General features: G+C 39.0%; 1 non-coding gene across 1 annotated transcript; it reads left to right on the forward strand.

Moving 5' to 3' along the window:
- Positions 1 to 1,628: 1,628 nt before the first annotated feature.
- On the forward strand, positions 1,629 to 1,772 carry LOC142455891 (small nucleolar RNA SNORA48). Its single transcript, XR_012786002.1, has one exon. It is a non-coding gene; the product is annotated as a small nucleolar RNA SNORA48 (small nucleolar RNA).
- The last annotated feature ends 10,833 nt before the right edge of the window (positions 1,773 to 12,605 follow it).

Here is a 12,605-nt window from a genome sequence, read left to right on the forward strand (position 1 = left end):
GCACCCCATCTTAACTGGTTGGGGATTACTCACAAGGGGTCACACTGAATGTCTAAAGAACATAACTGAGGGGCGGGGCACTAGAGGGCTCCATCCCTGACTGCAGGAATAGCAATGGGGACATTTAGGATGCTCGCCTCTCAGACAAAAATGCTGAAGACAGAAAGAGTGTACGAGTTGCTAGGTAAGTGGGACCTGGGATAAGAAAGGAGGACTGGACTGATGTTTATACTGTGTTCTCTCTATTTAACAGAGAGATCTTCATCTGCTCTATGTCAGAATTCCTGTTATTATGGTGACTGTGTGAATGTTTGTTTGTGTGTGTCTGTGTGTGTGTGTGTATCTATACAAGATAGGCAGGATAGGCAATCTTCCACTGGTTCCTGGGGGATTAGGGGGAGGGAGGAGGGAACCCCACGGGACCCAACAATGATGGGTACAGAGGAACAGTAAGTTTTCTATAATTGATGGCAAAAGGGTGTAGCTTTTCTGGTCTAAAAGGAATAGTCTCTGAAAGGAATTATTATTGAGAAGTGAATGATGCGTAAACATAATAGTAGGGTAGGACCAAAGAAGAAAAAATATATAAATATATGTGTATGTGCATTTGTACACATACACACACAACACAAATGCAATAGGAAGCAGATGGACTTTGGGCCACTACTGAAGTCTTACCTCGGTACAAGAATGCAGCATTGTAGCAGGGAAGCAACAAAGCTCATATGGAAGAAGCACATCAGCCTGTGCGATCATGGGGTGTCAATGATAAGAGGTATCGGAAGTTTAAAAATAAGCAACTAAATCAAAGTGAAGGGGAGTGGATGATGTGGAGACCCAAATTCCAACTACAAGATAATTGGATTTGCCTCACAAAAGGGATGATAAATGTAGTGTGTGGTATGTCACTGATGAACCAAATCACTATCCTGTAAATCTCTAATATTTTCTCCCCTTACTATTATGACTTTTACTTGTTTGACCTCATTAAGCATGTTAATTTGCATATAGTCAACTGTATATTTAAGATTGTTTGGTAAGTGAACGTTAAAATAGATAATCCTTTAGAAACGTACCAGGAGTAATGGTTCCCTGCAGGTATGAGATGAGAGAGGGCGAGGAAGGGGGTGTAATTGGGAGCTGATAGCATTGATTACTGCATAACCCCACTCGGTGGGATTGAACAGCAGAATTGTATGTGAATGGATAGATATCAATGTGTAAGATATGGGAAAAAACAACTACAACAAAAACCCCTGTTACAGGGGAAAAAAGAGAAAAGAATAAGTTCCTGGGGGGTATGAGGGGAGAGGGTGGGGACACAGGCGACCTGATATCAAGGAGCTCAAGAAGAAAAAATTGCTTTGAAACTGATTGTGGTAGCAATTATATATTACTGCTTGATGTGATTGAATGGTGGGATGTTATGCTATATGTAAGAGCTTCCAATAAAATGATAAAACATAATAATAAAAATGTGTCATCAATAAAAAATTTAGGAAATCTAAAAAGCACATTCCTATTTCTAACTTTAAGAAAATAACTTTTCACCCTTCCTTTCCTTAAATCTTTTCCCTTCTTGAGAAAGAGAAGAAGAAATAGAAAATATGGTAATAAAAGAAAAAGGGCACCCCTGGCTATGGGCAAAGAGACACCTGATTGGTGGTGGTGCTCTTATATCAGTCAGGGGCAAAGCAGACTGGCAGCCCTTTGTTCATCCTAGCTTGATGCTTAGATCATGGCCAGAGCTGTTTCATGCCTAGGGCACATTAAAAAAAAGGACATAAAGAACATAATTTAGAAATGAAATTTTGCTGGGACAAAAGAATATATGAAGCTACTTTATCATCCAGTTTCACAAATATTTTTTTCTTAAAAATATTATATACAGGTTAAGATAAATAATTAAGGAGTAAAATGGACTTTCAAAGGGTCAGGTAGGCCACTTTCAAACAAATTTCTGCATCTATAAAAAAATGATGACCAGCAACTCTATCCAATTTTAGATGTGAAGAATTTTTAAGATACATATCATTAAGTATTCTCCAAAATGAAATTCTAGAGAAATCAAAACCATTGGTATTAGCTTAATGATCCTTGGTGGCACTGTGGCTAAGCACTAAGCACTTTCTGAAAGATCAGAAAATCAATGGTTCTCTGAGTTAAAAAAAAAAATGGAGAGGACTAACTGCCCAATGGGAAAAAGAGTTTAATCATACTTACAAAGAGCCCTAGGAGCAAATGTGCCTGTTGATATGTTCCTAATTAGGCAAGTTAGACCAAGTTTCCATTCAGCCCCTGGTAATGCAGGCCATGTGCTAAAGATGTCTAGGACTTTAGACCCAGTGTTTACTGAGGGGCCCAGCATCCTTCATGGCCCACACCATAAGGACTCCATGTAGAAACCTCACTAAGTGACCAGTACTCTACCACAACCTCACCTGTAGCCCCTGAATTTAAGAATGGAACTACCTGCGGTGATAAGAGGCAGAAGATGGCTAGACCAAGGGTAAAGAACTGGTGGTCATTGTGCTGCCATATCCTTACTATTCAATGCCCTCCTTGCTTTATTAGGATATGTATTAATCTATAAGATATGTATTAAGATAATTACAATATGTATTAATCAAGTAGGCATGGCTCTGCCTCTGTCAATAAATATTACTGAAAAATTTGCCCTAAAATCAACCCGCATTGTTTGTGTAAATAGTATCTAGTCACTTAAGGATTTAATCTGTACAAGTCAATAATTCATGTATTGCAGTTTGTAGTCAGCCTATACTTGTATAATCGCTTTTATTCAATCACATTTTAAATTCTTTGCCTAAATTAATGACACTATCAACAGAATGATGTTATTTTCCAGGGATATGATTGATAATGCTCTCTAACATAAAATGATAATATTGTCTATTAGGTAAACCAGAGGCATATAGAAACAAATGAAATATGAATGGATTTTAGGCTTGCACTTCATTCTAGCCCAAATCTAAGAAAAATTAGTTTTTATAATGTGGTCCTCCTTGATACGAGCCCCAAAGGAGAGATCAGTGAAGGTATGGACGCTAAAGCAAAATATGGTGAAGAAATCAGATGATGCCTGATTATCAGAAAGAATAGCATCTGGGGTCTTAAAGGTTTGTCTTCAGACAAGCAGCCATCTAAGTCAGGGGTCAACTATGGAAGATACACACCAGCCAGTGGGAACCAAGGATTGTAAACTATATAACACAAATCTGAAGGAGGGAATGGTATCAGAGTTTAAATTGTGAACTCCTGGTTTCCAGAAGGCTATGGATGACAGAGAAAACGCAAAATCCATTTGCAAGATCTCCACACAGATTAAGATCTACACATATGGTCAGTGATCTCTCTCTGACTATAGTCAAGGGATTTGAATAGCTTACTTATCAGACAGAGTACATATAGAGGATTATAATATATTAAAATGTACCGTCTGATTTGAATGGTTAAATGTAACAGCTGATTTGATCTCTTTGTGACACATTTGAAAGTTCTAGCATTTACAAAAAAACAAAACAACAAAACTCCCAAGTGAAGGGGAAATACATGAGGATGAAGACTCCACTGAATTCCCTCTGAACACGGCCCACAGGAATGTGAATGGCCTTTCCATTGTACGGAACTCACCGGAAAGTGGGTTAGTGCAGACATAATGAAGCTAAAAATCTAACACTTTATCATTAGATCTCCCTTTTGACCCATTTTAACATTGTTCTACATTTTCATATTTTCTGTTTTCTTTTCAACTAGGGGTTTTCTCTTTTTTATTTTGTTACTACCAACCATAGTAGAAACTCTTTGCTTTATATGCTTTTCTGTACATGAAATCCCAGTTGAGTGGATCTACAGAGATAGTAACTGGATGGGTGGTTCCCTGGGAGGGTGGCAGGGAAGGTTGGGGAGGGGAATGGGGGAATCTCATTAAAAGGAGTACAAGAAAAACACAATGTTCTAAAATTGATTGTGGTAATGATTGTGCAACTCTTCTTGATACGATTGTTATTTGGATTATGTCCCAATAAAACATCTTATTAAAAAAGAGGGGGAGAAGGTGCTAGCTTTGGAAACCTCGAGCAGACCACCTGACCTAGGGACTGACCAGGAGTCAGAACTCACTTTCTGCAGTGGGCTTTGTAGCTTGTTCGCATTAATCACAGATTGCTTAGGTTCCAGTTTTGACTCTCCCTCCTCCATCAAATCTCCCCTCTTAAATCATATCCTTTTGTTTGAATGGGCACTGCCAGTGTAATGATTAAGCACTTATTTGCTAAACGCTAAGCACTGTCCTCAGTTTAAACCCAGCAGCTGCTTCATGAGAGGTAGATGAAGCAATATGGCCCCACAATGATTATAGTCTAGGCAGCTACACGGGCCCATTGTACTGTGTCCTATATGGTTATTATGAGTCAAAATGGACTTGATGAAAATGTTGTGGTAAAAGTTACTCCAAAATGGCATAGTTATTGATACTGAATTCTGACTAAGTACTGGACAGTCCAAAAAAACTTGGTTTACTCATTCTTGCTGATAAAAATACATAATGTCCTTCTAGACCAATTATTTACAGAAAATAAGGATAACATAACTGCTGGAAAACAAGCAAAACACATTTAAGATATGAAAACTTGACAAGCAAGTTGGTCATAAGAGGTGATCTTGGTCTATAGCCCACCAACTTATCTTCTGTTCATTAACTTCTCTTTCTGTGTACTCCTATCTACCTACCTACCTATCCATGACCTGGCCCATTTACAGTTAGGACCATGGTAAGTGCTGCTGGAAAAGTCATTTGAGTTCTAGTCTATCTATTTTCAGCATCCTTCCCTTATTGTCTTATACCGGTACACTACACCAAGGCAACATCCTGCTGATAAAGAGAGTCTGTCTTTCCTGAAAGGCATCGTTTTAGGTTCCATGAATGTCTCTCACTTCCTTTCTGCCTATATAATCACGCCCGTGGGTGGCAAATAGGATTTTGGTCATTAAGAGTATGAACTGAAAACCAGAGGGGCGAAATGTACCTAAATGAAGCCCAAGGTGTTAAGTCCAAGAAAATATCATTCTATAGCTCACTACAACCTCTCTAGAAGTGCATTTCTCTGGAGCAAAATAACCAAGCGAAATGCTCAATATATATGCTAACTGTAGGCATCAATGTGAATAGCTAGAGAAAGTATGGGAGAGCAGGAAGTGCTATGGTCTTGGTAGAATATTGTGGAGAAATCTACATATCAGATGACAAAAAAATAGGAACATTACATTAATGATGAACCTCATGAATTTCATGAGTTTATTTTGGGCAGCATATGGCAAAGAGGACTATTGCATGTATACAAAATATTTAGCTAAGCATAATAATAGCTATGTTAGAGGTGCTAATCTAATTTTCTCAGGCCTCCCTTCTTGTCCACCAGCTAACTCAATTTCTTAAGATAAACTGACCGATAAGGTTCAGCAGATATCAAGATAATCAGTGAACAGCTGCACATCCTTGACCTGCGTTGTGAGCTTCACAGAGTTATGTGAGAGGACTCTCAAAGGTTCATGGAAGATCATGCAATTCCGTTCACAAACTTTTTTGAAGCTCCGTCATATATTCAATGAAAGAAGCCAATCTGAAAAGATCATCTATTTATAGGAGGGACGTTTGTGGGATAATGTATTCTTCCACTAACTTTTTGAAGTCTCCTTGTATGCCACTGGAGAAACTAACAGGTTTATCGTACTTGATTTACAGATCACTCTCAGTAGAGACTCCTTACCTTCCCTCTGGGCTAGTGGTATTATTCTGAGTGCTTTTCCACTTTGAGAAAAGAAACTAAGAATCACAGCTATGAAGTTATTTCATGTCTATTCTCTTACAACCACCCAGCACACAATTTCTATTTTAACAGCAAACATAAAAGGTCCAAATATATCAAAAGCACTGTTATGCATGTAAATAAAACACACAGAGTCTGTCTATAAGCAATGCCTAGGTTCATATTCTACTTTTGGCTGATGTATGGAACCTAGGTGGATAAAGATTTGGTCCTGGCCCTCCTACACCACACAAAAAAAGGAAAGATTGTATTATTGTAAGTCTTTTGTCCTCATTAAGTCAGTTAGTGTACTTTTAAATAATTTTTAAATGCTTGAAAGTGGGAGAATTTAAAGGCATCCCTTAAGTTTGGAACACTTTACTGCATACACTTTTAACTTGGATTTATGTTTCCAGAACTCTGACTATTTCTTATAACCATCATTACTCTCTTCTGAACTTTCCTGAAAGGTGTGGAAATAAATCCTTAAAACACTTGCATAGTATAAAATGACAAAGATGTTGTCTAGGCGACTCTTTTGGCCTGCTCCAAATTACTCTGGGGAGAGAACAAAACATTTTTCTTTTCCTTATAGTAAATGTCAGCTATTGAATCATATTTTCTTTTTTCCACATGATCCAAATAGTCCTGAGAGCCTTCTGCCAGGTCTTCTTGATTTTCTATATTAGCATAGAGTTATCTGGCTTCTCTGCTCTAACAAAACACCCTAAGACAACTTTGCTGTCAAAAATATGTTATTCCCTAAGTGGTAGGTCAATAGCATCTCCATCTTGCAGGCCAGCAAGAAGAAACGAGATGCCAGGTGTGACGCCCACTAATCATCCACCTTTCAGGGCTTGATTTGGCAATTTTCTGTGCGAATGAAGAAGCTGACAGAAATGCTTTCAAGATGGAGAAGGGGCTTGTAAACCTGCCTGACTTATTATTTTCTGCCCGAAAGCAATAAACATCTGCTCCCTTGATAAAGTAACTAGGCTAATAGTTGATGGGAACAAGGCTATTTAGTTGGTCTCCAATTATTGATTCTTCTGGAGAACATTACCCTGAGGGTCTGTGCAGCGAAACACTGAACATTACCCTAAATTCCTAGGATTTTCTTATATATTCTGTCAATAGCCCAAGTTTCATGACATGAGACAACTTTTTCATACCCTACAATGTTGACCAATGCAATGGAGCATAGAAAGCAGGTACTAGCTGTTTGAGACACTGGAGTAGGTCCAGGTTTAGGGCAAGGAGCCATTTTCACACATCAGAAAACCCCATCCTAAGTAGCCAGAAGTGTTTTGCTTTGTACCTGTTGTTGTCTGTTGTCAACAGGCTTTGAGTATATTCTGACTTATGGCAACCGTATGTATCACCGGGTAGGACTGCTCCATAAGGTGTTCTTCATATAATCTTCGTGAAAGCAGATTATTGGTGTTAGGTGCCAGAGAATCAGTTCCCCTTGATAGCCACCCTATCTATGAAACACTGCCTGTCCTGTGTCAACCTTGCGATGCTTCCTCTGCTCGAGGCCATAGTTGCAGACACTGCGTCAGTCTATCCTCGGGACTTTCCTTTTTTACTAAGCACGATGCCCTTCACCAGGGACTGGTATTTTCTGACAATGTATCCATCCTGACAATGTATCCAAAGTATTTTGAAATTAAGTCCCTCCATCCTTGACTATAAGGAACACTCTGGCTGTATTTCTTCCAAGACAGATTTGTTTGTTCTTTTGGCGGTCCATGGTAATTTTAATGTTCTTTGCAAGCACCATAATTCAAACACATCAATTGTTCATTGGTCTTCCTTATGCAATGTCCAACTATAAGGAGGTTGGTTGAAAATACCAGGGCTTGAGGCAGGTGAAATTTAGTTCTCAAAGTACTCTTCTCACGTTTCAACACTTTCAAGAAGTCTTATGCAGCAGATTTACCCAATGCAATGTGGTCTTTGATATTTTGACTTCTGTTTCCATAAGTATTGATTGTGGATACATGTAAGACAAAATCCTTGACAACTTCAGTCTTTCCCCCTTTTATCCTATTGCATATTGGTCCAGTTGTGAGGATTTGGATTTTCTTTACACTGAGATGTAATCCACACTGAGAACTTCCTCTTCATCAGTCAGTGTTTCAAGTCCTCCTCATTTTCAACAAGCAAACATATTTCAGGCTTTAATAAGCCTTCTTCCAATCCTGATGCAGAATTCTTCACATAATCCAGCTTCTCTGGTGATTTTCTCAGCATACAGATTCAATAAGTATGGTAAAAGGGTACCACCCTGATGCACACCTTTCTTGATTTTAGACAAGTATTCCCTTGCTCTGTTCGCAAAACTGCCTCTTGATCCATGTACATGTTCCATGGAAACACAACGGAATGTTCTGGAATTCCCATTCTTCTCAAGGCTATCCATAGTTTGTTATGATTCACGTAGTCAAATGCCATGGCATCATCCATGAAGCATAAGTAAACATCTTTCTGGTGTTCTCTGCTTTGAGCCAAGCTCCATCTGACACTGGCAATGATATCCTTGTTCCATGTCCTCACCTGAATCTCTGGCAGCCCCCTGTCAATGCACCGCTGCAACTCCAGTTAAATGATCTTCAGCAAAATTTGACTTGCACTGATATTAATGACAGTCTTCTATAATTTCAGCAATCTGTTGAGTCACCTTTTTTTGGAATGGGAACAAATATCAATCTCTTTCAGTTAGTCAGACAAGTAACTGTCTTCTAAATGTCCTGGGGTAGACAAATCAGTGCATCCAGCGCTTCATCAGCTTATTGAAACATTTCAGTTGATATACCATTAATTTCTGGAGCCTTGTTTTTGGCTCATACTTTCAGTGTAGCTTGGTTCTTGTTCAAATGTTTCATCCTGAAATGGCAAACTGTTGATCGATTCTTTTTAGCACAGTGATTCTGTGTATTCCCTCTCTCTTTTTGTGTTACTTCCTGAGTCATTCAGTATTCTTTCAATATTGCCACTTATTCTCAAATTTTCTTTTGAGTTCTTTCCATTTAAGATATGTGGAGTGTGTTCTTTTTGGTTTCCTAACTGTAGTTCTTTACACAGAACACAGATTACCAGGCCTATTTTACAGGGTACCTCTGAATGGATTAGCAGTTGAGTACATAACATTAAACCTCATAGTGACTGTTCTTTGTGCCTTGATGAACTCTATACTGATGGCACAATCTTCTTTGCTTTTAGCCATGAAGACTTGAAGCACTTAGTAATGAAGATCAGCCTTCAGTATGGATTGCGATTCAATGTGAAGAAAACTCACATGCTCTCAACAGGCCTAATACACAACTAGAAATCAATAAATATAAACTGTTTTTTTAAAAGAAAGAAATCAAAGAAAGTATTGCATCAGGCAAATCAGCTGCACATAACCTCTTCAGTATTGAAGGACCAAGATGCCACTTTGCAGACTAAGGTGCGCCTGGCTCATGCCACAGGTATTTGCAGTTCCCTCCTAATGCATGGGGAAGTTATACACTGAACGAGTAAAGAAGACCATGGAAGAACTGATGCACTTGAATTATGGTGCTAATTATGAATACTGAAAATACTGTGGACTTTCAGAGTACAAACAAATCTATCTTTGCTGAATTATAGCCAAATGCTTGAGAGAAGGGTGCGTGATGAGACTTCATATCATGTACTTTGGACTTACTATCAGAAGAGATAAATCCCTGGAAAATCAATTCATACTTGGTAAAGTACCAGGTTAACAAAAGAAAAAAAAGGAGGAAAATTTTCAAGGAGGTGGATAGGAATAGCGGCTACAACAATGCTCATATATAACACCAATCCTGAGGAGGGCACAGAACCAGACACTGTTTTATTTTGTAGCGCATAGGGTCACTATGAATCAGAGCTGATTTGATAACACCTAATGATAACAACCATAAGTAAGCAATAAGGTTTAAAAAGAGATCGGGCTTTGTCTTTAATTTTGTGTTAGGGTTAAGTATTCTCACCCTACTAAAGAGCATCCAGACCCTTAGCTATTTTTCAAACAGTAAAGATGAATTCCCATTTTCTACAATTTTAAAACAATAACAAAACCACTATTTTATACAGGTATTTATTTAATTGAAATATATTAGGAAATAAAAGATGAATAGTAATACCTAAGCTGGAATTACGGCTTAACCAATAAATACCAAGAATAATAACTAAATAAATTGTATACTTTTAAGAGGGGTAAAAAGAGCAGAGTAATGGAAATCAAAAGTGTCAGGGACAGGAAGTATGGGGAGAGCTGAGATAACATTAATTAGGTGACTAGGAAGGAGCACTGGTTTAATGGTTGCAGTGGGCTGTGATCCACAAATTAGCAGTTCAAACCCATAACGCTCCTGTGGGAGAAAGACTGGGCTTTCTACTATTATGAACAGTCTCAGGAGCCCACATGGCAGTTTCTACTCTGTTCTGCAGGGCCACAATGAGTCAGCATTGACTCAGTAGCAGTGAGTTTGATTTGGTAAGGTGATTAGAATAAACATGTCTAATAAGGTAATATTTAAGTAAAAAAACAATGAAGGAAGTGAATGCTATGTGTAGTGGTACAATTCTGAGGGAAAATAGAAGGGAAATCCAGCACAATGGGTATCAAGTATACTGGGAAATTTCAAGGAATACAGCTAAACCAAACTAAAACCAAAGCACTGTCATTGGATTGCTTCCAACTCTTAGCTGTATACAGGAATTCCAAGGTGATAACTCCTTGCTGGAGCCCATAGCCTCATCTCTCTGCCTCGGAGTGATGGTGGATTTAAGCCACCAACTTTGCAGTTGAAAGTCCAATGCTTTCCTGACCATGCCACCAGGAGGCGCATACCTGGAGAGGCAGCAGCAAGTAGGAGGGGTGGCAGCAAAGGGCGGAGAATTGAGGTTGGGAAGTGGCACCGAAGTGTGTCACATAAACCCCTTCACTGAAGGGAGTACAGTAGAACTCGGACCTCGACGCTAATCCGTTCTAGAAGTAGCATCTAGATGCGATGCAGTCAATTCCAAATCAAATGTTCCCATAAGAAATAACGCAAAACAGGCTAATCTGTTTTTACCCTCACCTTGCCTTTTCATACAAAACATTACAAAGAAATTTCAAAGCAAGTAAGTTCAGAGTTAAATAACATAATTTAAATAAGAAACACAACATTTAAAAAGTTGTTAACAACCACAGCATGGCCCATACCTTGAGACTGATGAGGATCTGGATCTGTGGACACGGATGCGGAGAGGAGGGATAGAGACAGAGTCACTGTTTGGAAGGGGAATCTCCTTCCCTAAAATCAACTGGTAGCTGCTTTTCAGGAGTTTTTTTCCCCCCTTCTTTGCCTTTTTCACTAGGACCTGGCTGGCTTTCTCTAATGTGGTCTGCTGTTGGCGTTTCCTTAACTGTTGCTTAAAAAGGTTTACTAAATTATCATCAACAATATCGATAACATGGTGAACCAGTTCTTCATCATGATGATTCTTTTCAAAAAACTTTCTTAGAAACCATGTTTTTTATCTAAAAAAGTACGAAAACCCCACACAAACTAAAAAAAAGTGTTAGCAAAACACTTGGAACACAGCCGCAAATGGTTTAAAGAACGCGTACTAACAACGCCAACTAACGCCGACTGAAACACGAACTGCGCTCCTTGACCCAAATCACGTGCGTCGGGTCGGATTCCGGTGCTTGGGTGGAGCTCCGTTGCAACATTTTCTCGACCTTGTCGACGATGTCAACTACCTGTGCGGCCGAGTCCGGGCTTCTACTGTACTTTGGTTTGTTCTCAGGGTCAAGTAAGAAGCCTGTTCCAGAGTATCAGCCTGCTGTGCAGTGTATACGAATCACATGGTTCCCTGAACAGAATTATGTGATCCTTTCAGGAAGCTACCCTTATAATCCAAGTAGGAAGCGCAGGTGAGGCTGGGGATGGTAGAGGTGGTGAGAAGTGTAAGACTACAGATACTTGTTTTAGATCTCTCACCTTTTTTTTTTTTTTTTTAGATCTCTCACCGACTACAGATACTTTGAAGGTAAGTCCAATAGGAATGTTGATGTGAGTGGTGAAAGAAAGAAGATGTCAATATGCATCAACAGAGATGGGCAAGCCTGTCCGTGAAAACATCCAGGGAAGAATGGTCCAAGTGAGGTTTTGAACAGGGCATGTTTGAGCTGTCTATAAGACATCTGAATGGAGACGTTACACAAGTAGTTGTGTTTATGAGTCTACAATTCAGGAGAAATAGATTTCAAGAGATGGATATGTAAATTTGGTGTATGAATGGTATGTAAAACCAAAAATTTGGCGAGATCATCAAAGGACTAAGTGTAGATAGATAACAAAACCCAAGGTCGAGTCTTAGAGCACACCATCTTTAAGATCAGAGAAAAGCAGGAGTCAGCAAGGAAATGGAAAGGCACGCTCATGGAGGTGGGAGGAAAATAAGAAAGGGTGGCTTGTCCTGTTCACCAAGGTGAAGGAATCTCCTTAAGGAGGAGGAAGTGAACAAATGCACCAAATGTAAACAAAAAGTTAGAGAAGGACTGAGATGGAGCACTGGATAGAACAAGGTGGATCATGAGAAGAGCTGTTTAGGTTGAGTTGATTTAAGAATAATTAAACTGATGATGTATTTTGAAAATATAAAACACCTGGGTAATTTCTTTGCAAAGGAGGGCAAAAAAGGTGACTGGAAACTAGCACGGTTTTTTCTTTTCTTTTTAATCAGAGAAATAATAATGGTTTTATGATGACTGTA

The sequence above is a fragment of the Tenrec ecaudatus genome, chromosome 8 (genome assembly GCF_050624435.1).
Source record: "Tenrec ecaudatus isolate mTenEca1 chromosome 8, mTenEca1.hap1, whole genome shotgun sequence".
In the NCBI taxonomy this organism is placed as follows: domain Eukaryota; kingdom Metazoa; phylum Chordata; class Mammalia; order Afrosoricida; family Tenrecidae; genus Tenrec; species Tenrec ecaudatus.